Here is a 22,130-nt window from a genome sequence, read left to right on the forward strand (position 1 = left end):
CTAAGGCGGTTGAACCCTTGACCTTAGGATTAAAAATCCCACGCTCTACCAACTGAGCTAACCGGGCTGCTCAGGATGCTGTCTTTTCGTACTCGATTGTCCCAAACCTCCATAATAAGTCAATGCTTTGATTTCACGCAAGAGGATACTTCAAATGAGTCTATGAGCTGACAATGATTTGTAATTTTATGAGAAAACGTTTAATCTAATTCAAAGCATTAATTAAATACCGAGTTATTACAATGAAATCGTTGAATTGTTTATGTTTTATTTATCTCAGCGATGTAAGCAAACAATATCCATCTTCATGTGAACAACGTTTCAAACTTACGCCCGCTACGGGGGTTGAACCCTTGACCTTAGGATTAAAAGTCCCACGCTCTACCGACTGAGCTAACCGGGCTGTTAAGGATCGTGTATTTTCGAACTCGATTGTCCCAAACCTCCATAATAAGTCAATGCTTTGATTTCACGCACGAAGATACTTCAAATGAGTCTATGAGTTGACAATGATTTGTGTTTTTATGAGAGAACGTTTAATCTAATTCAAAGCATTAATTAAATACCGAGTTATTACAATGAAATGTTTGAATTGTTTATGTTTTATTTATCTCAGCGATGTGAGAGAGCAACATCTGTTTTTATGTCAACTACGTTGCAAAATCACGCCCGCTAAGGCGGTTGAACCCTTGACCTTAGGATTAAAAATCCCACGCTCTACCGACTGAGCTAACCGGGCTGCTCAGGATCCTGTCTTTTCGTACTCGATTGTCCCAAACCTCCATAATAAGTCAATGCTTTGATTTCATGCACGAAGATACTTCAAATGAGTCTATGAGTTGACAATGATTTGTGTTTTTATGAGAGAACGTTTAATCTAATTCAAAGCATTAATTAAATACCGAGTTATTACAATGAAATGTTTGAATTGTTTATGTTTTATTTATCTCAGCGTTTCAAAATTAAGCACGCTAAGGGGGTTGAACCCCTGACCTTACGATTAAAAGTCCCACGCTCTACCGACTGAGCTAACCGGGCTGCTCAGGATCCTGTCTTTTCGTACTCGATTGTCCCAAACCTCCATAATAAGTCAATGCTTTGATTTCATGCATGAAGATACTTCAAATGAGTCTATGAGTTGACAATGATTTGTGTTTTTATGAGAAAACGTTTAATCTAATTCAAAGCATTAATTAAATACCGAGTAATTACAATGAAATATTGAATTGTTCATGTTTTATTTATCTCAGCGATGTGAGAGAGCAACATCTGTTTTTATGTCAACTACGTTGCAAAATCACGCCCGCTAAGGCGGTTGAACCCTTGACCTTAGGATTAAAAATCCCACGCTCTACCAACTGAGCTAACCGGGCTGCTCAGGATGCTGTCTTTTCGTACTCGATTGTCCCAAACCTCCATAATAAGTCAATGCTTTGATTTCACGCAAGAGGATACTTCAAATGAGTCTATGAGCTGACAATGATTTGTAATTTTATGAGAAAACGTTTAATCTAATTCAAAGCATTAATTAAATACCGAGTTATTACAATGAAATCGTTGAATTGTTTATGTTTTATTTATCTCAGCGATGTAAGCAAACAATATCCATCTTCATGTGAACAACGTTTCAAACTTACGCCCGCTACGGGGGTTGAACCCTTGACCTTAGGATTAAAAGTCCCACGCTCTACCGACTGAGCTAACCGGGCTGTTAAGGATCGTGTATTTTCGAACTCGATTGTCCCAAACCTCCATAATAAGTCAATGCTTTGATTTCACGCACGAAGATACTTCAAATGAGTCTATGAGGTGACAATGATTTGTATTTTTATGAGAAAACGTTTAATCTAATTCAAAGCATTAATTAAATACCGAGTTATTACAATGAAATGTTTGAATTGTTTATGTTTTATTTATCTCAGCGATGTAAGCAAACAATATCTATTTTCATGTGAACAACGTTTCAAAATTACGCCCGCTAAGGGGCTTGAACCCTTGACCTTAGGATTAAAAGTCCCACGCTCTACCGACTGAGCTAACCGGGCTGTTCAGGTTCACGTATTTTCGAACTCGATTGTCCCAAACCTCCATAATAAGTCAATGCTTTGATTTCACGCACGAAGATACTTCAAATGAGTCTATGAGCTGTCAATGATTTGTATTTTTATGAGAAAACGTTTAATCTAATTCAAAGCATTATTTAAATACCGAGTTATAACAATGAAATGTTTGAATTGTTTAGGTTTTATTTATCTCAGCGATGTGAGAGAGCAACATCTGTTTTTATGTCAACTACGTTTCAAAATTACGCCCGCTAAGGGGGTTGAACCCTTGACCTTAGGATTAAAAGTCCCACGCTCTACCGACTGAGCTAACCGGGCTGCTCAGGATCCTGTCTTTTCGTACTCGATTGTCCCAAACCTCCATAATAAGTCAATGCTTTGATTTCATGCACGAAGATACTTCAAATGAGTCTATGAGTTGACAATGATTTGTGTTTTTATGAGAGAACGTTTAATCTAATTCAAAGCATTAATTAAATACCGAGTTATTACAATGAAATGTTTGAATTGTTTATGTTTTATTTATCTCAGCGATGTGAGAGAGCAACATCTGTTTTTATGTCAACTACGTTGCAAAATCACGCCCGCTAAGGCGGTTGAACCCTTGACCTTAGGATTAAAAATCCCACGCTCTACCAACTGAGCTAACCGGGCTGCTCAGGATCCTGTCTTTTCGTACTCGATTGTCCCAAACCTCCATAATAAGTCAATGCTTTGATTTCATGCACGAAGATACTTCAAATGAGTCTATGAGTTGACAATGATTTGTGTTTTTATGAGAGAACGTTTAATCTAATTCAAAGCATTAATTAAATACCGAGTTATTACAATGAAATGTTTGAATTGTTTATGTTTTATTTATCTCAGCGATGTGAGAGAGCAACATCTGTTTTTATGTCAACTACGTTGCAAAATCACGCCCGCTAAGGCGGTTGAACCCTTGACCTTAGGATTAAAAATCCCACGCTCTACCGACTGAGCTAACCGGGCTGCTCAGGATCCTGTCTTTTCGTACTCGATTGTCCCAAACCTCCATAATAAGTCAATGCTTTGATTTCATGCACGAAGATACTTCAAATGAGTCTATGAGTTGACAATGATTTGTGTTTTTATGAGAGAACGTTTAATCTAATTCAAAGCATTAATTAAATACCGAGTTATTACAATGAAATGTTTGAATTGTTTATGTTTTATTTATCTCAGCGTTTCAAAATTAAGCACGCTAAGGGGGTTGAACCCCTGACCTTACGATTAAAAGTCCCACGCTCTACCGACTGAGCTAACCGGGCTGCTCAGGATCCTGTCTTTTCGTACTCGATTGTCCCAAACCTCCATAATAAGTCAATGCTTTGATTTCATGCATGAAGATACTTCAAATGAGTCTATGAGTTGACAATGATTTGTGTTTTTATGAGAAAACGTTTAATCTAATTCAAAGCATTAATTAAATACCGAGTAATTACAATGAAATATTGAATTGTTCATGTTTTATTTATCTCAGCGATGTGAGAGAGCAACATCTGTTTTTATGTCAACTACGTTGCAAAATCACGCCCGCTAAGGCGGTTGAACCCTTGACCTTAGGATTAAAAATCCCACGCTCTACCAACTGAGCTAACCGGGCTGCTCAGGATGCTGTCTTTTCGTACTCGATTGTCCCAAACCTCCATAATAAGTCAATGCTTTGATTTCACGCAAGAGGGTACTTCAAATGAGTCTATGAGCTGACAATGATTTGTAATTTTATGAGAAAACGTTTAATCTAATTCAAAGCATTAATTAAATACCGAGTTATTACAATGAAATCGTTGAATTGTTTATGTTTTATTTATCTCAGCGATGTAAGCAAACAATATCCATCTTCATGTGAACAACGTTTCAAACTTACGCCCGCTACGGGGGTTGAACCCTTGACCTTAGGATTAAAAGTCCCACGCTCTACCGACTGAGCTAACCGGGCTGTTAAGGATCGTGTATTTTCGAACTCGATTGTCCCAAACCTCCATAATAAGTCAATGCTTTGATTTCACGCACGAAGATACTTCAAATGAGTCTATGAGGTGACAATGATTTGTATTTTTATGAGAAAACGTTTAATCTAATTCAAAGCATTAATTAAATACCGAGTTATTACAATGAAATGTTTGAATTGTTTATGTTTTATTTATCTCAGCGATGTAAGCAAACAATATCTATTTTCATGTGAACAACGTTTCAAAATTACGCCCGCTAAGGGGCTTGAACCCTTGACCTTAGGATTAAAAGTCCCACGCTCTACCGACTGAGCTAACCGGGCTGTTCAGGTTCACGTATTTTCGAACTCGATTGTCCCAAACCTCCATAATAAGTCAATGCTTTGATTTCACGCACGAAGATACTTCAAATGAGTCTATGAGCTGTCAATGATTTGTATTTTTATGAGAAAACGTTTAATCTAATTCAAAGCATTATTTAAATACCGAGTTATAACAATGAAATGTTTGAATTGTTTAGGTTTTATTTATCTCAGCGATGTGAGAGAGCAACATCTGTTTTTATGTCAACTACGTTTCAAAATTACGCCCGCTAAGGGGGTTGGAACCCTTGACCTTAGGATTAAAAGTCCCACGCTCTACCGACTGAGCTAACCGGGCTGCTCAGGATCCTGTCTTTTCGTACTCGATTGTCCCAAACCTCCATAATAAGTCAATGCTTTGATTTCACGCACGAAGATACTTCAAATGAGTCTATGAGATGACAATGATTTGTATTTTTATGAGAAAACGTTTAATCTAATTCAAACCATTAATTAAATACCGAGTTATTACAATGAAATGTTTGAATTGTTTATGTTTTATTTATCTCAGCGATGTAAGCAAACAATATCTATTTTCATGTGAACAACGTTTCAAAATTACGCCCGCTAAGGGGGTTGAACCCTTGACCTTAGGATTAAAAGATACTTCAAATGAGTCGATGAGTTTACAATGATTTGTGTTTTTATGAGAAAACGTTTAATCTAATTCAAAGCATTAATTAAATACCGAGTTATTACAATGAAATATTGAAATGTTTATGTTTTATTTATCTCAGCGATGTGAGCAAACAATATTTATTTTTATGTGAACCACGTTTCGAAATTAGGCACGCTAAGGGGGTTGAACCCCTGACCTTAGGATTAAAAGTCCCACGCTCTACCGACTGAGCTAACCGGGCTGCTCAGGATCCTGTCTTTTCGTACTCGATTGTCCCAAACCTCCATAATAAGTCAATGCTTTGATTTCATGCATGAAGATACTTCAAATGAGTCTATGAGTTGACAATGATTTGTGTTTTTATGAGAAAACGTTTAATCTAATTCAAAGCATTAATTAAATACCGAGTTATTACAATGAAATATTGAATTGTTTATGTTTTATTTATCTCAGCGATGTGAGAGAGCAACATCTGTTTTTATGTCAACTACGTTGCAAAATCACGCCCGCTAAGGCGGTTGAACCCTTGACCTTAGGATTAAAAATCCCACGCTCTACCAACTGAGCTAACCGGGCTGCTCAGGATGCTGTCTTTTCGTACTCGATTGTCCCAAACCTCCATAATAAGTCAATGCTTTGATTTCACGCAAGAAGATACTTCAAATGAGTCTATGAGCTGACAATGATTTGTAATTTTATGAGAAAACGTTTAATCTAATTCAAAGCATTAATTAAATACCGAGTTATTACAATGAAATCGTTGAATTGTTTGTGTTTTATTTATCTCAGCGATGCGAGCGAATAATATCAAGTTATTAGAATGAAATGTTTGAATTGTTTATTTTTCGGACTCTGTCTTTTCGTAGTCGATTGTCCCAAATCTCCATAATAAGTCAATGCTTTGATTTCACGCACGAAGATACTTCAAATGAGTCTATGAGCTGACAATGATTTGTATTTTTATGAGAAAACGTTTAATCTAATTCAAAGCATTAATTAAATACCGAGTTATTACAATGAAATGTTTGAATTGTTTAGGTTTTATTTATCTCAGCGATGTAAGAGAGCAACATCTGTTTTTATGTCAACTACGTTTCAAAATTACGCCCGCTAAGGGGGTTGAACCCTTGACCTTAGGATTAAAAGTCCCACGCTCTACCGACTGAGCTAACCGGGCTGCTCAGGATCCTGTCTTTTCGTACTCGATTGTCCCAAACCTCCATAATAAGTCAATGCTTTGATTTCATGCACGAAGATACTTCAAATGAGTCTATGAGTTTACAATGATTTGTGTTTTTATGAGAAAACGTTTAATCTAATTCAAAGCATTAATTAAATACCGAGTTATTACAATGAAATATTGAAATGTTTATGTTTTATTTATCTCAGCGATGTGAGCAAACAATATTTATTTTTATGTGAACCACGTTTCAAAATTAAGCACGCTAAGGGGGTTGAACCCCTGACTTTACGATTAAAAGTCCCACGCTCTACCGACTGAGCTAACCGGGCTGCTCAGGATCCTGTCTTTTCGTACTCGATTGTCCCAAACCTCCATAATAAGTCAATGCTTTGATTTCATGCATGAAGATACTTCAAATGAGTCTATGAGTTGACAATGATTTGTGTTTTTATGAGAAAACGTTTAATCTAATTCAAAGCATTAATTAAATACCGAGTAATTACAATGAAATATTGAATTGTTCATGTTTTATTTATCTCAGCGATGTGAGAGAGCAACATCTGTTTTTATGTCAACTACGTTGCAAAATCACGCCCGCTAAGGCGGTTGACCCCTTGACCTTAGGATTAAAAATCCCACGCTCTACCAACTGAGCTAACCGGGCTGCTCAGGATGCTGTCTTTTCGTACTCGATTGTCCCAAACCTCCATAATAAGTCAATGCTTTGATTTCACGCAAGAAGATACTTCAAATGAGTCTATGAGCTGACAATGATTTGTAATTTTATGAGAAAACGTTTAATCTAATTCAAAGCATTAATTAAATACCGAGTTATTACAATGAAATCGTTGAATTGTTTGTGTTTTATTTATCTCAGCGATGCGAGCGAATAATATCAAGTTATTAGAATGAAATGTTTGAATTGTTTGTGTTTCGCACTCTGTCTTTTCGTGGTCGATTGTCCCAAATCTCCATAATAAGTCAATGCTTTGATTTCACGCACGAAGATACTTCAAATGAGTTTATGAGCTGACAATGATTTGTATTTTTATGAGAAAAGGTTTAATCTAATTCAAAGCATTAATGAAATACCGAGTTATTACAATGAAATGTTTGAATTGTTGATGTTTTATTTATCTCAGCGATGTGAGAAAGCAACATCTGTTTTTATGTCAACTACATTTCAAAATTACGCCCGCTAAGGGGGTTGAACCCTTGACCTTAGGTTTAAAAGTCCCACGCTCTACCGACTGAGCTAACCGGGCTGCTCAGGATCCTGTCTTTTCGTACTCGATTGTCCCAAACCTCCATAATAAGTCAATGCTTTGATTTCATGCACGAAGATACTTCAAATGGGTCTATGAGTTGACAATGATTTGTGTTTTTATGAGAAAACGTTTAATCTAATTCAAAGCATTAATTAAATACCGAGTTATTACAATGAAATATTGAATTGTTTATGTTTTATTTATCTCAGCGATGTGAGAGAGCAACATCTGTTTTTATGTCAACTACGTTGCAAAATCACGCCCGCTAAGGAGGTTGAACCCTTGACTTTAGGATTAAAAATCCCACGCTCTTCCGACTGAGCTAACCGGGCTGCTCAGGATCCTGTCTTTTCGTACTCGATTGTCCCAAACCTCCATAATAAGTCAATGCTTTGATTTCACGCAAGAAGATACTTCAAATGAGTCTATGAGCTGACAATGATTTGTAATTTTATGAGAAAACGTTTAATCTAATTCAAAGCATTAATTAAATACCGAGTTATTACAATGAAATGTTTGAATTGTTTTGGTTTTATTTATCTCAGCGATGTGAGAGAGCAACATCTGTTTTTATGTCAACTACGTTTCAAAATTACGCCCGCTAATGGGGTTGAACCCTTGACCTTAGGATTAAAAGTCCCACGCTCTACCGACTGAGCTAACCGGGCTGCTCAGGATCCTGTCTTTTCGTACTCGATTGTCCCAAACCTCCATAATAAGTCAATGCTTTGATTTCACGCACAAAGATACTTCAAATGAGTCTATGAGCTGACAATGATTTGTATTTTTATGAGAAAACGTTTAATCTAATTCAAAGCATTAATTAAATACCCAGTTATTACAATGAAATGTTTGAATTGTTTATGTTTTATTTATCTCAGCGATGTGAGAGAGCAACATCTGTTTTTATGTCAACTACGTTTCAAAATTACGCCCGCTAAGGGGGTTGAACCCTTGACCTTAGGATTAAAAGTCCCACGCTCTACCGACTGAGCTAACCGGGCTGCTCAGGATCCTGTCTTTTCGTACTCGATTGTCCTAAACCTCCATAATAAGTCAATGCTTTGATTTCATGGACGAAGATACTTCAAATGAGTCTATAAGTTGACAATGATTTCTGTTTTTATGAGAAAACGTTTAATCTAATTCAAAGCATTAATTAAATACCGAGTTATTACAATGAAATATTGAATTGTTTATGTTTTATTTATCTCAGCGATGTGAGAGAGCAACATCTGTTTTTATGTCAACTACGTTGCAAAATCACGCCCGCTAAGGCGGTTGAACCCTTGACCTTAGGATTAAAAATCCCACGCTCTACCGACTGAGCTAACCGGGCTGCTCAGGATCCAGTCTTTTCGTACTCGATTGTCCCAAACCTCCATAATAAGTCAATGCTTTGATTTCACGCAAGAAGATACTTCAAATGAGTCTATGAGTTTACAATGATTTGTGTTTTTATGAGAAAACGTTTAATCTAATTCAAAGCATTAATTAAATACCGAGTTATTACAATGAAATATTGAAATGTTTATGTTTTATTTATCTCAGCGATGTGAGCAAACAATATTTATTTTTATGTGAACCACGTTTCAAAATTAGGCACGCTAAGGGGGTTGAACCCCTGACCTTAGGATTAAAAGTCCCACGCTCTACCGACTGAGCTAACCGGGCTGCTCAGGATCCTGTCTTTTCGTACTCGATTGTCCCAAACCTCCATAATAAGTCAATGCTTTGATTTCATGCATGAAGATACTTCAAATGAGTCTATGAGTTGACAATGATTTGTGTTTTTATGAGAAAACGTTTAATCTAATTCAAAGCATTAATTAAATACCGAGTTATTACAATGAAATATTGAATTGTTTATGTTTTATTTATCTCAGCGATGTGAGAGAGCAACATCTGTTTTTATGTCAACTACGTTGCAAAATCACGCCCGCTAAGGCGGTTGAACCCTTGACCTTAGGATTAAAAATCCCACGCTCTACCAACTGAGCTAACCGGGCTGCTCAGGATGCTGTCTTTTCGTACTCGATTGTCCCAAACCTCCATAATAAGTCAATGCTTTGATTTCACGCAAGAAGATACTTCAAATGAGTCTATGAGCTGACAATGATTTGTAATTTTATGAGAAAACGTTTAATCTAATTCAAAGCATTAATTAAATACCGAGTTATTACAATGAAATCGTTGAATTGTTTGTGTTTTATTTATCTCAGCGATGCGAGCGAATAATATCAAGTTATTAGAATGAAATGTTTGAATTGTTTATTTTTCGGACTCTGTCTTTTCGTAGTCGATTGTCCCAAATCTCCATAATAAGTCAGTGCTTTGATTTCACGCACGAAGATACTTCAAATGAGTCTATGAGCTGTCAATGATTTGTATTTTTATGAGAAAACGTTTAATCTAATTCAAAGCATTATTTAAATACCGAGTTATTACAATGAAATGTTTGAATTGTTTATGTTTTATTTATCTCAGCGTTGTGAGAGAGCAACATCTGTTTTTATGTCAACTACGTTTCAAAATTACGCCCGCTAAGGGGGTTGGAACCCTTGACCTTAGGATTAAAAGTCCCACGCTCTACCGACTGAGCTAACCGGGCTGCTCAGGATCCTGTCTTTTCGTACTCGATTGTCCCAAACCTCCATAATAAGTCAATGCTTTGATTTCACGCACGAAGATACTTCAAATGAGTCTATGAGGTGACAATGATTTGTATTTTTATGAGAAAACGTTTAATCTAATTCAAAGCATTAATTAAATACCGAGTTATTACAATGAAATGTTTGAATTGTTTATGTTTTATTTATCTCAGCGATGTAAGCAAACAATATCTATTTTCATGTGAACAACGTTTCAAAATTACGCCCGCTAAGGGGGTTGAACCCTTGACCTTAGGATTAAAAGATACTTCAAATGAGTCGATGAGTTTACAATGATTTGTGTTTTTATGAGAAAACGTTTAATCTAATTCAAAGCATTAATTAAATACCGAGTTATTACAATGAAATATTGAAATGTTTATGTTTTATTTATCTCAGCGATGTGAGCAAACAATATTTATTTTTATGTGAACCACGTTTCAAAATTAGGCACGCTAAGGGGGTTGAACCCCTGACCTTAGGATTAAAAGTCCCACGCTCTACCGACTGAGCTAACCGGGCTGCTCAGGATCCTGTCTTTTCGTACTCGATTGTCCCAAACCTCCATAATAAGTCAATGCTTTGATTTCATGCATGAAGATACTTCAAATGAGTCTATGAGTTGACAATGATTTGTGTTTTTATGAGAAAACGTTTAATCTAATTCAAAGCATTAATTAAATACCGAGTTATTACAATGAAATATTGAATTGTTTATGTTTTATTTATCTCAGCGATGTGAGAGAGCAACATCTGTTTTTATGTCAACTACGTTGCAAAATCACGCCCGCTAAGGCGGTTGAACCCTTGACCTTAGGATTAAAAATCCCACGCTCTACCAACTGAGCTAACCGGGCTGCTCAGGATGCTGTCTTTTCGTACTCGATTGTCCCAAACCTCCATAATAAGTCAATGCTTTGATTTCACGCAAGAAGATACTTCAAATGAGTCTATGAGCTGACAATGATTTGTAATTTTATGAGAAAACGTTTAATCTAATTCAAAGCATTAATTAAATACCGAGTTATTACAATGAAATCGTTGAATTGTTTGTGTTTTATTTATCTCAGCGATGCGAGCGAATAATATCAAGTTATTAGAATGAAATGTTTGAATTGTTTGTGTTTCGCACTCTGTCTTTTCGTGGTCGATTGTCCCAAATCTCCATAATAAGTCAATGCTTTGATTTCACGCACGAAGATACTTCAAATGAGTTTATGAGCTGACAATGATTTGTATTTTTATGAGAAAAGGTTTAATCTAATTCAAAGCATTAATGAAATACCGAGTTATTACAATGAAATGTTTGAATTGTTGATGTTTTATTTATCTCAGCGATGTGAGAGAGCAACATCTGTTTTTATGTCAACTACATTTCAAAATTACGCCCGCTAAGGGGGTTGAACCCTTGACCTTAGGTTTAAAAGTCCCACGCTCTACCGACTGAGCTAACCGGGCTGCTCAGGATCCTGTCTTTTCGTACTCGATTGTCCCAAACCTCCATAATAAGTCAATGCTTTGATTTCATGCACGAAGATACTTCAAATGGGTCTATGAGTTGACAATGATTTGTGTTTTTATGAGAAAACGTTTAATCTAATTCAAAGCATTAATTAAATACCGAGTTATTACAATGAAATATTGAATTGTTTATGTTTTATTTATCTCAGCGATGTGAGAGAGCAACATCTGTTTTTATGTCAACTACGTTGCAAAATCACGCCCGCTAAGGAGGTTGAACCCTTGACTTTAGGATTAAAAATCCCACGCTCTTCCGACTGAGCTAACCGGGCTGCTCAGGATCCTGTCTTTTCGTACTCGATTGTCCCAAACCTCCATAATAAGTCAATGCTTTGATTTCACGCAAGAAGATACTTCAAATGAGTCTATGAGCTGACAATGATTTGTAATTTTATGAGAAAACGTTTAATCTAATTCAAAGCATTAATTAAATACCGAGTTATTACAATGAAATGTTTGAATTGTTTTGGTTTTATTTATCTCAGCGATGTGAGAGAGCAACATCTGTTTTTATGTCAACTACGTTTCAAAATTACGCCCGCTAAGGGGGTTGAACCCTTGACCTTAGGATTAAAAGTCCCACGCTCTACCGACTGAGCTAACCGGGCTGCTCAGGATCCTGTCTTTTCGTACTCGATTGTCCCAAACCTCCATAATAAGTCAATGCTTTGATTTCACGCACAAAGATACTTCAAATGAGTCTATGAGCTGACAATGATTTGTATTTTTATGAGAAAACGTTTAATCTAATTCAAAGCATTAATTAAATACCCAGTTATTACAATGAAATGTTTGAATTGTTTATGTTTTATTTATCTCAGCGATGTGAGAGAGCAACATCTGTTTTTATGTCAACTACGTTTCAAAATTACGCCCGCTAAGGGGGTTGAACCCTTGACCTTAGGATTAAAAGTCCCACGCTCTACCGACTGAGCTAACCGGGCTGCTCAGGATCCTGTCTTTTCGTACTCGATTGTCCCAAACCTCCATAATAAGTCAATGCTTTGATTTCATGCACGAAGATACTTCAAATGAGTCTATAAGTTGACAATGATTTGTGTTTTTATGAGAAAACGTTTAATCTAATTCAAAGCATTAATTAAATACCGAGTTATTACAATGAAATATTGAATTGTTTATGTTTTATTTATCTCAGCGATGTGAGAGAGCAACATCTGTTTTTATGTCAACTACGTTGCAAAATCACGCCCGCTAAGGCGGTTGAACCCTTGACCTTAGGATTAAAAATCCCACGCTCTACCGACTGAGCTAACCGGGCTGCTCAGGATCCAGTCCTTTCGTACTCGATTGTCCCAAACCTCCATAATAAGTCAATGCTTTGATTTCACGCAAGAAGATACTTCAAATGAGTCTATGAGTTTACAATGATTTGTGTTTTTATGAGAAAACGTTTAATCTAATTCAAAGCATTAATTAAATACCGAGTTATTACAATGAAATATTGAAATGTTTATGTTTTATTTATCTCAGCGATGTGAGCAAACAATATTTATTTTTATGTGAACCACGTTTCAAAATTAGGCACGCTAAGGGGGTTGAACCCCTGACCTTAGGATTAAAAGTCCCACGCTCTACCGACTGACCTAACCGGGCTTCTCAGGATCCTGTCTTTTCGTACTCGATTGTCCCAAACCTCCATAATAAGTCAATGCTTTGATTTCATGCATGAAGATACTTCAAATGAGTCTATGAGTTGACAATGATTTGTGTTTTTATGAGAAAACGTTTAATCTAATTCAAAGCATTAATTAAATACCGAGTTATTACAATGAAATATTGAATTGTTTATGTTTTATTTATCTCAGCGATGTGAGAGAGCAACATCTGTTTTTATGTCAACTACGTTGCAAAATCACGCCCGCTAAGGCGGTTGAACCCTTGACCTTAGGATTAAAAATCCCACGCTCTACCAACTGAGCTAACCGGGCTGCTCAGGATGCTGTCTTTTCGTACTCGATTGTCCCAAACCTCCATAATAAGTCAATGCTTTGATTTCACGCAAGAAGATACTTCAAATGAGTCTATGAGCTGACAATGATTTGTAATTTTTATGAGAAAACGTTTAATCTAATTCAAAGCATTAATTAAATACCGAGTTATTACAATGAAATCGTTGAATTGTTTGTGTTTTATTTATCTCAGCGATGCGAGCGAATAATATCAAGTTATTAGAATGAAATGTTTGAATTGTTTATTTTTCGGACTCTGTCTTTTCGTAGTCGATTGTCCCAAATCTCCATAATAAGTCAATGCTTTGATTTCACGCACGAAGATACTTCAAATGAGTCTATGAGCTGACAATGATTTGTATTTTTATGAGAAAACGTTTAATCTAATTCAAAGCATTAATTAAATACCGAGTTATTACAATGAAATGTTTGAATTGTTTAGGTTTTATTTATCTCAGCGATGTGAGAGAGCAACATCTGTTTTTATGTCAACTACGTTTCAAAATTACGCCCGCTAAGGGGGTTGAACCCTTGACCTTAGGATTAAAAGTCCCACGCTCTACCGACTGAGCTAACCGGGCTGCTCAGGATCCTGTCTTTTCGTACTCGATTCTCCCAAACCTCCATAATAAGTCAATGCTTTGATTTCACGCACGAAGATACTTCAAATGAGTCTATGAGGTGACAATGATTTGTATTTTTATGAGAAAACGTTTAATCTAATTCAAAGCATTAGTTAAATACCGAGTTATTACAATGAAATGTTTGAATTGTTTATGTTTTATTTATCTCAGCGATGTAAGCAAACAATATCTATTTTTATGTCAACTACGTTTCAAAATTACGCCCGCTAAGGGGGTTGAAGGATTAAAAGTCCCACGCTCTACCGACTGAGCTAACCGGGCTGTTCAGGATCCTGTCTTTTCGTACTCGATTGTCCCAAACCTCCATAATAAGTCAATGCTTTGATTTCATGCACGAAGATACTTCAAATGAGTCTATGAGTTGACAATGATTTGTATTTTTATGAGAAAACGTTTAATCTAATTCAAAGCATTAATTAAATACCGAGTTATTACAATGAAATGTTTGAATTATTTATGTTTTATTTATCTCAGCGATGTAAGCAAGCAATATCTATTCTCATGTGAACAACGTTTCAAAATTACGCCCGCTAAGGGGGTTGAACCCTTGACCTTAGGATTAAAAGTCCCACGCTCTACCGACTGAGCTAACCGGGCTGCTCAGGATCCTGTCTTTTCGTACTCGATTGTCCCAAACCTCCATAATAAGTCAATGCTTTGATTTCACGCACGAAGATACTTCAAATGAGTCTATGAGCTGACAATGATTTGTATTTTTATGAGAAAACGTTTAATCTAATTCAAAGCATTAATTAAATACCGAGTTATTACAATGAAATGTTTGAATTGTTTATGTTTTATTTATCTCAGCGATGTGAGAGAGCAACATCTGTTTTTATGTCAACTACGTTTCAAAATTACGCCCGCTAAGGGGGTTGAACCCTTGACCTTAGGATTAAAAGTCCCACGCTCTACCGACTGAGCTAACCGGGCTGCTCAGGATCCTGTCTTTCCGTACTCGATTGTCCCAAACCTCCATAATAAGTCAATGCTTTGATTTCATGCATGAAGATACTTCAAATGAGTCTATGAGCTGACAATGATTTGTAATTTTATGAGAAAACGTTTAATCTAATTCAAAGCATTAATTAAATACCGAGTTATTACAATGAAATGTTTGAATTGTTTAGGTTTTATTTATCTCAGCGATGTGAGAGAGCAACATCTGTTTTTATGTCAACTACGTTTCAAAATTACGCCCGCTAATGGGGTTGAACCCTTGACCTTAGGATTCAAAGTCCCACGCTCTACCGACTGAGCTAACCGGGCTGCTCAGGATCCTGTCTTTTCGTACTCGATTGTCCCAAACCTCCATAATAAGTCAATGCTTTGATTTCATGCACGAAGATACTTCAAATGAGTCTATGAGTTGACAATGATTTGTGTTTTTATGAGAGAACGTTTAATCTAATTCAAAGCATTAATTAAATACCGAGTTATTACAATGAAATGTTTGAATTGTTTAGGTTTTATTTATCTCAGCGATGTGAGAGAGCAACATCTGTTTTTATGTCAACTACGTTTCAAAATTACGCCCGCTAATGGGGTTGAACCCTTGACCTTAGGATTAAAAGTCCCACGCTCTACCGACTGAGCTAAGCGGGCTGCTCAGGATCCTGTCTTTTCGTACTCGATTGTCCCAAACCTCCATAATAAGTCAATGCTTTGATTTCATGCACGAAGATACTTCAAATGAGTCTATGAGTTGACAATGATTTGTGTTTTTATGAGAGAACGTTTAATCTAATTCAAAGCATTAATTAAATACCGAGTTATTACAATGAAATATTGAATTGTTTATGTTTTATTTATCTCAGCGATGTGAGAGAGCAACATCTGTTTTTATGTCAACTACGTTGCAAAATCACGCCCGCTAAGGCGGTTGAACCCTTGACCTTAGGATTAAAAATCCCACGCTCTACCGACTGAGCTAACCGGGCTGCTCAGGATCCAGTCTTTTCGTACTCGATTGTCCCAAACCTCCATAATAAGTCAATGCTTTGATTTCATGCACGAAGATACTTCAAATGAGTCTGTGAGTTGACAATGATTTGTGTTTTTATGAGAGAACGTTTCATCTAATTCAAAGCATTAATTAAATACCGAGTTATTACAATGAAATATTGAATTGTTTATGTTTTATTTATCTCAGCGATGTGAGAGAGCAACATCTGTTTTTATGTCAACTACGTTGCAAAATCACGCCCGCTAAGGCGGTTGAACCCTTGACCTTAGGATTAAAAATCCCACGCTCTACCGACTGAGCTAACCGGGCTGCTCAGGATCCAGTCTTTTCGTACTCGATTGTCCCAAACCTCCATAATAAGTCAATGCTTTGATTTCACGCAAGAAGATACTTCAAATGAGTCTATGAGTTTACAATGATTTGTGTTTTTATGAGAAAACGTTTAATCTAATTCAAAGCATTAATTAAATACCGAGTTATTACAATGAAATATTGAAATGTTTATGTTTTATTTATCTCAGCGATGTGAGCAAACAATATCAAGTTATTAGAATGAAATGTTTGAATTGTTTATTTTTCGGACTCTGTCTTTTCGTAGTCGATTGTCCCAAATCTTCATAATAAGTCAATGCTTTGATTTCACGCACGAAGATACTTCAAATGAGTCTATGAGCTGACAATGATTTGTATTTTTATGAGAAAACGTTTAATCTAATTCAAAGCATTAATTAAATACCGAGTTATTACAATGAAATGTTTGAATTGTTTAGGTTTTATTTATCTCAGCGATGTGAGAGAGCAACATCTGTTTTTATGTCAACTACGTTACAAAATTACGCCCGCTAAGGGGGTTGAACCTTTAACCTTAGGATTAAAAGTTCCACGCTCTACCGACTGAGCTAACCGGGCTGTTCAGGATCACGTATTTTCGAACTCGATTGTCCCAAACCTCCATAATAAGTCAATGCTTTGATTTCATGCACGAAGATACTTCAAATGAGTCTATGAGCTGTCAATGATTTGTATTTTTATGAGAAAACGTTTAATCTAATTCAAAGCATTAATTAAATACCGAGTTATTACAATGAAATGTTTGAATTGTTTAGGTTTTATTTATCTCAGCGATGTGAGAGAGCAACATCTGTTTTTATGTCAACTGCGTTTCAAAATTACGCCCGCTAAGGGGGTTGAAGGATTAAAAGTCCCACGCTCTACCGACCGAGCTAACCGGGCTGCTCAGGATCCTGTCTTTTCGTACTCGATTCTCCCAAACCTCCATAATAAGTCAATGCTTTGATTTCACGCACGAAGATACTTCAAATGAGTCTATGAGCTGACAATGATTTGTATTTTTATGAGAAAACGTTTAATCTAATTCAAAGCATTAATTAAATACCGAGTTATTACAATGAAATGTTTGAATTGTTTAGGTTTTATTTATCTCAGCGATGTGAGAGAGCAACATCTGTTTTATGCCAACTACGTTTCAAAATTACGCCCGCTAAGAGGGTTGAACCCTTACCCTTAGGATTAAAAGTTCCACGCTCTACCGACCGAGCTAACCGGGCTGCTCAGGATCCTGTCTTTTCGTACTCGATTGTCCCAAACCTCCATAATAAGTCAATGCTTTGATTTCACGCACGAAGATACTTCAAATGAGTCTATGAGGTGACAATGATTTGTATTTTTATGAGAAAACGTTTAATCTAATTCAAAGCATTAATTAAATACCGAGTTATTACAATGAAATGTTTGAATTGTTTATGTTTTATTTATCTCAGCGATGTAAGCAAACAATATCTATTTTCATGTGAACAACGTTTCAAAATTACGCCCGCTAAGGGGGTTGAACCCTTGACCTTAGGATTAAAAGTCCCACGCTCTACCGACTGAGCTAACCGGGCTGTTCAGGATCACGTATTTTCGAACTCGATTGTCCCAAACCTCCATAATAAGTCAATGCTTTGATTTCATGCACGAAGATACTTCAAATGAGTCTATGAGCTGTCAATGATTTGTATTTTTATGAGAAAACGTTTAATCTAATTCAAAGCATTAATTAAATACCGAGTTATTACAATGAAATGTTTGAATTGTTTAGGTTTTATTTATCTCAGCGATGTGAGAGAGCAACATCTGTTTTTATGTCAACTGCGTTTCAAAATTACGCCCGCTAAGGGGGTTGAAGGATTAAAAGTCCCACGCTCTACCGACCGAGCTAACCGGGCTGCTCAGGATCCTGTCTTTTCGTACTCGATTCTCCCAAACCTCCATAATAAGTCAATGCTTTGATTTCACGCACGAAGATACTTCAAATGAGTCTATGAGCTGACAATGATTTGTATTTTTATGAGAAAACGTTTAATCTAATTCAAAGCATTAATTAAATACCGAGTTATTACAATGAAATGTTTGAATTGTTTAGGTTTTATTTATCTCAGCGATGTGAGAGAGCAACATCTGTTTTATGCCAACTACGTTTCAAAATTACGCCCGCTAAGAGGGTTGAACCCTTACCCTTAGGATTAAAAGTTCCACGCTCTACCGACCGAGCTAACCGGGCTGCTCAGGATCCTGTCTTTTCGTACTCGATTGTCCCAAACCTCCATAATAAGTCAATGCTTTGATTTCACGCACGAAGATACTTCAAATGAGTCTATGAGGTGACAATGATTTGTATTTTTATGAGAAAACGTTTAATCTAATTCAAAGCATTAATTAAATACCGAGTTATTACAATGAAATGTTTGAATTGTTTATGTTTTATTTATCTCAGCGATGTAAGCAAACAATATCTATTTTCATGTGAACAACGTTTCAAAATTACGCCCGCTAAGGGGGTTGAACCCTTGACCTTAGGATTAAAAGTCCCACGCTCTACCGACTGAGCTAACCGGGCTGTTCAGGATCACGTATTTTCGAACTCGATTGTCCCAAACCTCCATAATAAGTCAATGCTTTGATTTCACGCACGAAGATACTTCAAATGAGTCTATGAGCTGTCAATGATTTGTATTTTTATGAGAAAACGTTTAATCTAATTCAAAGCATTATTTAAATACCGAGTTATTACAATGAAATGTTTGAATTGTTTATGTTTTATTTATCTCAGCGTTGTGAGAGAGCAACATCTGTTTTTATGTCAACTACGTTTCAAAATTACGCCCGCTAAGGGGGTTGGAACCCTTGACCTTAGGATTAAAAGTCCCACGCTCTACCGACTGAGCTAACCGGGCTGCTCAGGATCCTGTCTTTTCGTACTCGACTGTCCCAAACCTCCATAATAAGTCAATGCTTTGATTTCACGCACGAAGATACTTCAAATGAGTCTATGAGGTGACAATGATTTGTATTTTTATGAGAAAACGTTTAATCTAATTCAAAGCATTAATTAAATACCGAGTTATTACAATGAAATGTTTGAATTGTTTATGTGTTATTTATCTCAGCGATGTGAGCAAAGAATATCTATTTTTATGTGAACCACGTTTCAAAATTACGCCCGCTAAGGGGGTTGAACCCTTAACCTTAGGATTAAAAGTTCCACGCTCTACCGACTGAGTTAACCGGGCTGCTCAGGATCCTGTCTTTTCGTACTCGATTCTCCCAAACCTCCATAATAAGTCAATGCTTTGATTTCACGCACGAAGATACTTCAAATGAGTCTATGAGGTGACAATGATTTGTATTTTTATGAGAAAACGTTTAATCTAATTCAAAGCATTAATTAAATACCGAGTTATTACAATGAAATGTTTGAATTGTTTAGGTTTTATTTATCTCAGCGATGTGAGAGAGCAACATCTGTTTTTATGTCAACTACGTTTCAAAATTACGCCCGTTAAGGGAGATGAACCCTTGACCTTAGGATTAAAAGTCCCACGCTCTACCGACTGAGCTAACCGGGCTGCTCAGGATCCTGTCTTTTCGTACTCGATTCTCCCAAACCTCCATAATAAGTCAATGCTTTGATTTCACGCACGAAGATACTTCAAATGAGTCTATGAGGTGACAATGATTTGTGTTTTTATGAGAAAACGTTTAATCTAATTCAAAGCATTAATTAAATACCGAGTTATTACAAAGAAATGTTTGAATTGTTTATGTTTTATTTATCTCAGCGATGTAAGCAAACAATATCAATTTTCATGTGAACAACGTTTCAAAATTACGCCCGCTAAGAGGGTTGAACCCTTAACCTTAGGATTAAAAGTTCCACGCTCTACCGACTGAGTTAACCGGGCTGCTCAGGATCCTGTCTTTTCGTACTCGATTCTCCCAAACCTCCATAATAAGTCAATGCTTTGATTTCACGCACGAAGATACTTCAAATGAGTCTATGAGGTGACAATGATTTGTATTTTTATGAGAAAACGTTTAATCTAATTCAAAGCATTAATTAAATACCGAGTTATTACAATGAAATGTTTGAATTGTTTAGGTTTTATTTATCTCAGCGATGTGAGAGAGCAACATCTGTTTTTATGTCAACTACGTTTCAAAATTACGCCCGCTAAGGGAGATGAACCCTTGACCTTAGGATTAAAAGTCCCACGCTCTACCGACTGAGCTAACCGGGCTGCTCAGGATCCTGTCTTTTCGTACTCGATTCTCCCAAACCTCCATAATAAGTCAATGCTTTGATTTCACGCACGAAGATACTTCAAATGAGTCTATGAGGTGACAATGATTTGTGTTTTTATGAGAAAACGTTTAATCTAATTCAAAGCATTAATTAAATACCGAGTTATTACAAAGAAATGTTTGAATTGTTTATGTTTTATTTATCTCAGCGATGTAAGCAAACAATATCAATTTTCATGTGAACAACGTTTCAAAATTACGCCCGTTAAGAGGGTTGAACCCTTAACCTTAGGATTAAAAGTTCCACGCTCTACCGACTGAGCTAACCGGGCTGTTCAGGATCACGTATTTTCGAACTCGATTGTCCCAAACCTCCATAATAAGTCAATGCTTTGATTTCACGCACGAAGATACTTCAAATGAGTCTATGAGCTGACAATGATTTGTATTTTTATGAGAAAACGTTTAATCTAATTCAAAGCATTAATTAAATACCGAGTTATTACAATGAAATGTTTGAATTGTTTAGGTTTTATTTATCTCAGCGATGTGAGAGAGCAACATCTGTTTTTATGTCAACTACGTTTCAAAATTACGCCCGCTAAGGGGGTTGAACCCTTGACTTTAGGATTAAAAGTCCCACGCTCTACCGACTGAGCTAACCGAGCTGCTCAGGATCCTGTCTTTTCGTACTCGATTGTCCCAAACCTCCATAATAAGTCAATGCTTTGATTTCATGCACGAAGATACTTCAAATGAGTCTATGAGCTGACAATGATTTGTGTTTTTATGAGAAAACGTTTAATCTAATTCAAAGCATTAATTAAATACCGAGTTATTACAATGAAATATTGAATTGTTTATGTGTTATTTATCTCAGCGATGTGAGCAAAGAATATCTATTTTTATGTGAACCACGTTTCAAAATTACGCCCGCTAAGGGGGTTGAACCCTTAACCTTAGGATTAAAAGTTCCACGCTCTACCGACTGAGTTAACCGGGCTGCTCAGGATCCTGTCTTTTCGTACTCGATTCTCCCAAACCTCCATAATAAGTCAATGCTTTGATTTCATGCACGAAGATACTTCAAATGAGTCTATGAGCTGTCAATGATTTGTATTTTTATGAGAAAACGTTTAATCTAATTCAAAGCGTTAATTAAATACCGAGTTATTACAATGAAATGTTTGAATTGTTTAGGTTTTATTTATCTCAGCGATGTGAGAGAGCAACATCTGTTTTTATGTCAACTACGTTTCAAAATTACGCCCGCTAAGAGGGTTGAACCCTTAACCTTAGGATTAAAAGTTCCACGCTCTACCGACC

General features: G+C 36.4%; 17 non-coding genes across 17 annotated transcripts; all 17 read right to left on the reverse strand.

Moving 5' to 3' along the window:
• Positions 1-330: 330 nt before the first annotated feature.
• Positions 331-403, reverse strand: TRNAK-UUU (transfer RNA lysine (anticodon UUU)). The gene has a single exon. It is a non-coding gene; the product is annotated as a tRNA-Lys (tRNA).
• Positions 404-1,636: 1,233 nt separating this feature from the next.
• Positions 1,637-1,709, reverse strand: TRNAK-UUU (transfer RNA lysine (anticodon UUU)). The gene has a single exon. It is a non-coding gene; the product is annotated as a tRNA-Lys (tRNA).
• A 263-nt stretch (positions 1,710-1,972) lies between these two features.
• TRNAK-UUU (transfer RNA lysine (anticodon UUU)) lies at positions 1,973-2,045 on the reverse strand. The gene has a single exon. It is a non-coding gene; the product is annotated as a tRNA-Lys (tRNA).
• Positions 2,046-2,308: 263 nt separating this feature from the next.
• On the reverse strand, positions 2,309-2,381 carry TRNAK-UUU (transfer RNA lysine (anticodon UUU)). Its single transcript has one exon. It is a non-coding gene; the product is annotated as a tRNA-Lys (tRNA).
• Positions 2,382-3,950: 1,569 nt separating this feature from the next.
• On the reverse strand, positions 3,951-4,023 carry TRNAK-UUU (transfer RNA lysine (anticodon UUU)). The gene has a single exon. It is a non-coding gene; the product is annotated as a tRNA-Lys (tRNA).
• Positions 4,024-4,286: 263 nt separating this feature from the next.
• On the reverse strand, positions 4,287-4,359 carry TRNAK-UUU (transfer RNA lysine (anticodon UUU)). The gene has a single exon. It is a non-coding gene; the product is annotated as a tRNA-Lys (tRNA).
• Positions 4,360-6,121: 1,762 nt separating this feature from the next.
• On the reverse strand, positions 6,122-6,194 carry TRNAK-UUU (transfer RNA lysine (anticodon UUU)). The gene has a single exon. It is a non-coding gene; the product is annotated as a tRNA-Lys (tRNA).
• Positions 6,195-8,399: 2,205 nt separating this feature from the next.
• On the reverse strand, positions 8,400-8,472 carry TRNAK-UUU (transfer RNA lysine (anticodon UUU)). Its single transcript has one exon. It is a non-coding gene; the product is annotated as a tRNA-Lys (tRNA).
• A 3,703-nt stretch (positions 8,473-12,175) lies between these two features.
• On the reverse strand, positions 12,176-12,248 carry TRNAK-UUU (transfer RNA lysine (anticodon UUU)). The gene has a single exon. It is a non-coding gene; the product is annotated as a tRNA-Lys (tRNA).
• Positions 12,249-12,511: 263 nt separating this feature from the next.
• TRNAK-UUU (transfer RNA lysine (anticodon UUU)) lies at positions 12,512-12,584 on the reverse strand. Its single transcript has one exon. It is a non-coding gene; the product is annotated as a tRNA-Lys (tRNA).
• A 1,534-nt stretch (positions 12,585-14,118) lies between these two features.
• On the reverse strand, positions 14,119-14,191 carry TRNAK-UUU (transfer RNA lysine (anticodon UUU)). The gene has a single exon. It is a non-coding gene; the product is annotated as a tRNA-Lys (tRNA).
• Positions 14,192-14,778: 587 nt separating this feature from the next.
• On the reverse strand, positions 14,779-14,851 carry TRNAK-UUU (transfer RNA lysine (anticodon UUU)). The gene has a single exon. It is a non-coding gene; the product is annotated as a tRNA-Lys (tRNA).
• A 263-nt stretch (positions 14,852-15,114) lies between these two features.
• TRNAK-UUU (transfer RNA lysine (anticodon UUU)) lies at positions 15,115-15,187 on the reverse strand. The gene has a single exon. It is a non-coding gene; the product is annotated as a tRNA-Lys (tRNA).
• A 263-nt stretch (positions 15,188-15,450) lies between these two features.
• Positions 15,451-15,523, reverse strand: TRNAQ-UUG (transfer RNA glutamine (anticodon UUG)). The gene has a single exon. It is a non-coding gene; the product is annotated as a tRNA-Gln (tRNA).
• Positions 15,524-15,786: 263 nt separating this feature from the next.
• TRNAK-UUU (transfer RNA lysine (anticodon UUU)) lies at positions 15,787-15,859 on the reverse strand. The gene has a single exon. It is a non-coding gene; the product is annotated as a tRNA-Lys (tRNA).
• A 2,192-nt stretch (positions 15,860-18,051) lies between these two features.
• Positions 18,052-18,124, reverse strand: TRNAK-UUU (transfer RNA lysine (anticodon UUU)). The gene has a single exon. It is a non-coding gene; the product is annotated as a tRNA-Lys (tRNA).
• Positions 18,125-19,046: 922 nt separating this feature from the next.
• TRNAK-UUU (transfer RNA lysine (anticodon UUU)) lies at positions 19,047-19,119 on the reverse strand. Its single transcript has one exon. It is a non-coding gene; the product is annotated as a tRNA-Lys (tRNA).
• Between the last annotated feature and the right edge of the window lie 3,011 nt (positions 19,120-22,130).

Source organism: Saccoglossus kowalevskii, chromosome 17, assembly GCF_978046115.1.
Source record: "Saccoglossus kowalevskii chromosome 17, keSacKowa6.1, whole genome shotgun sequence".
Classification (NCBI taxonomy): Eukaryota; Metazoa; Hemichordata; class Enteropneusta; family Harrimaniidae; genus Saccoglossus; species Saccoglossus kowalevskii.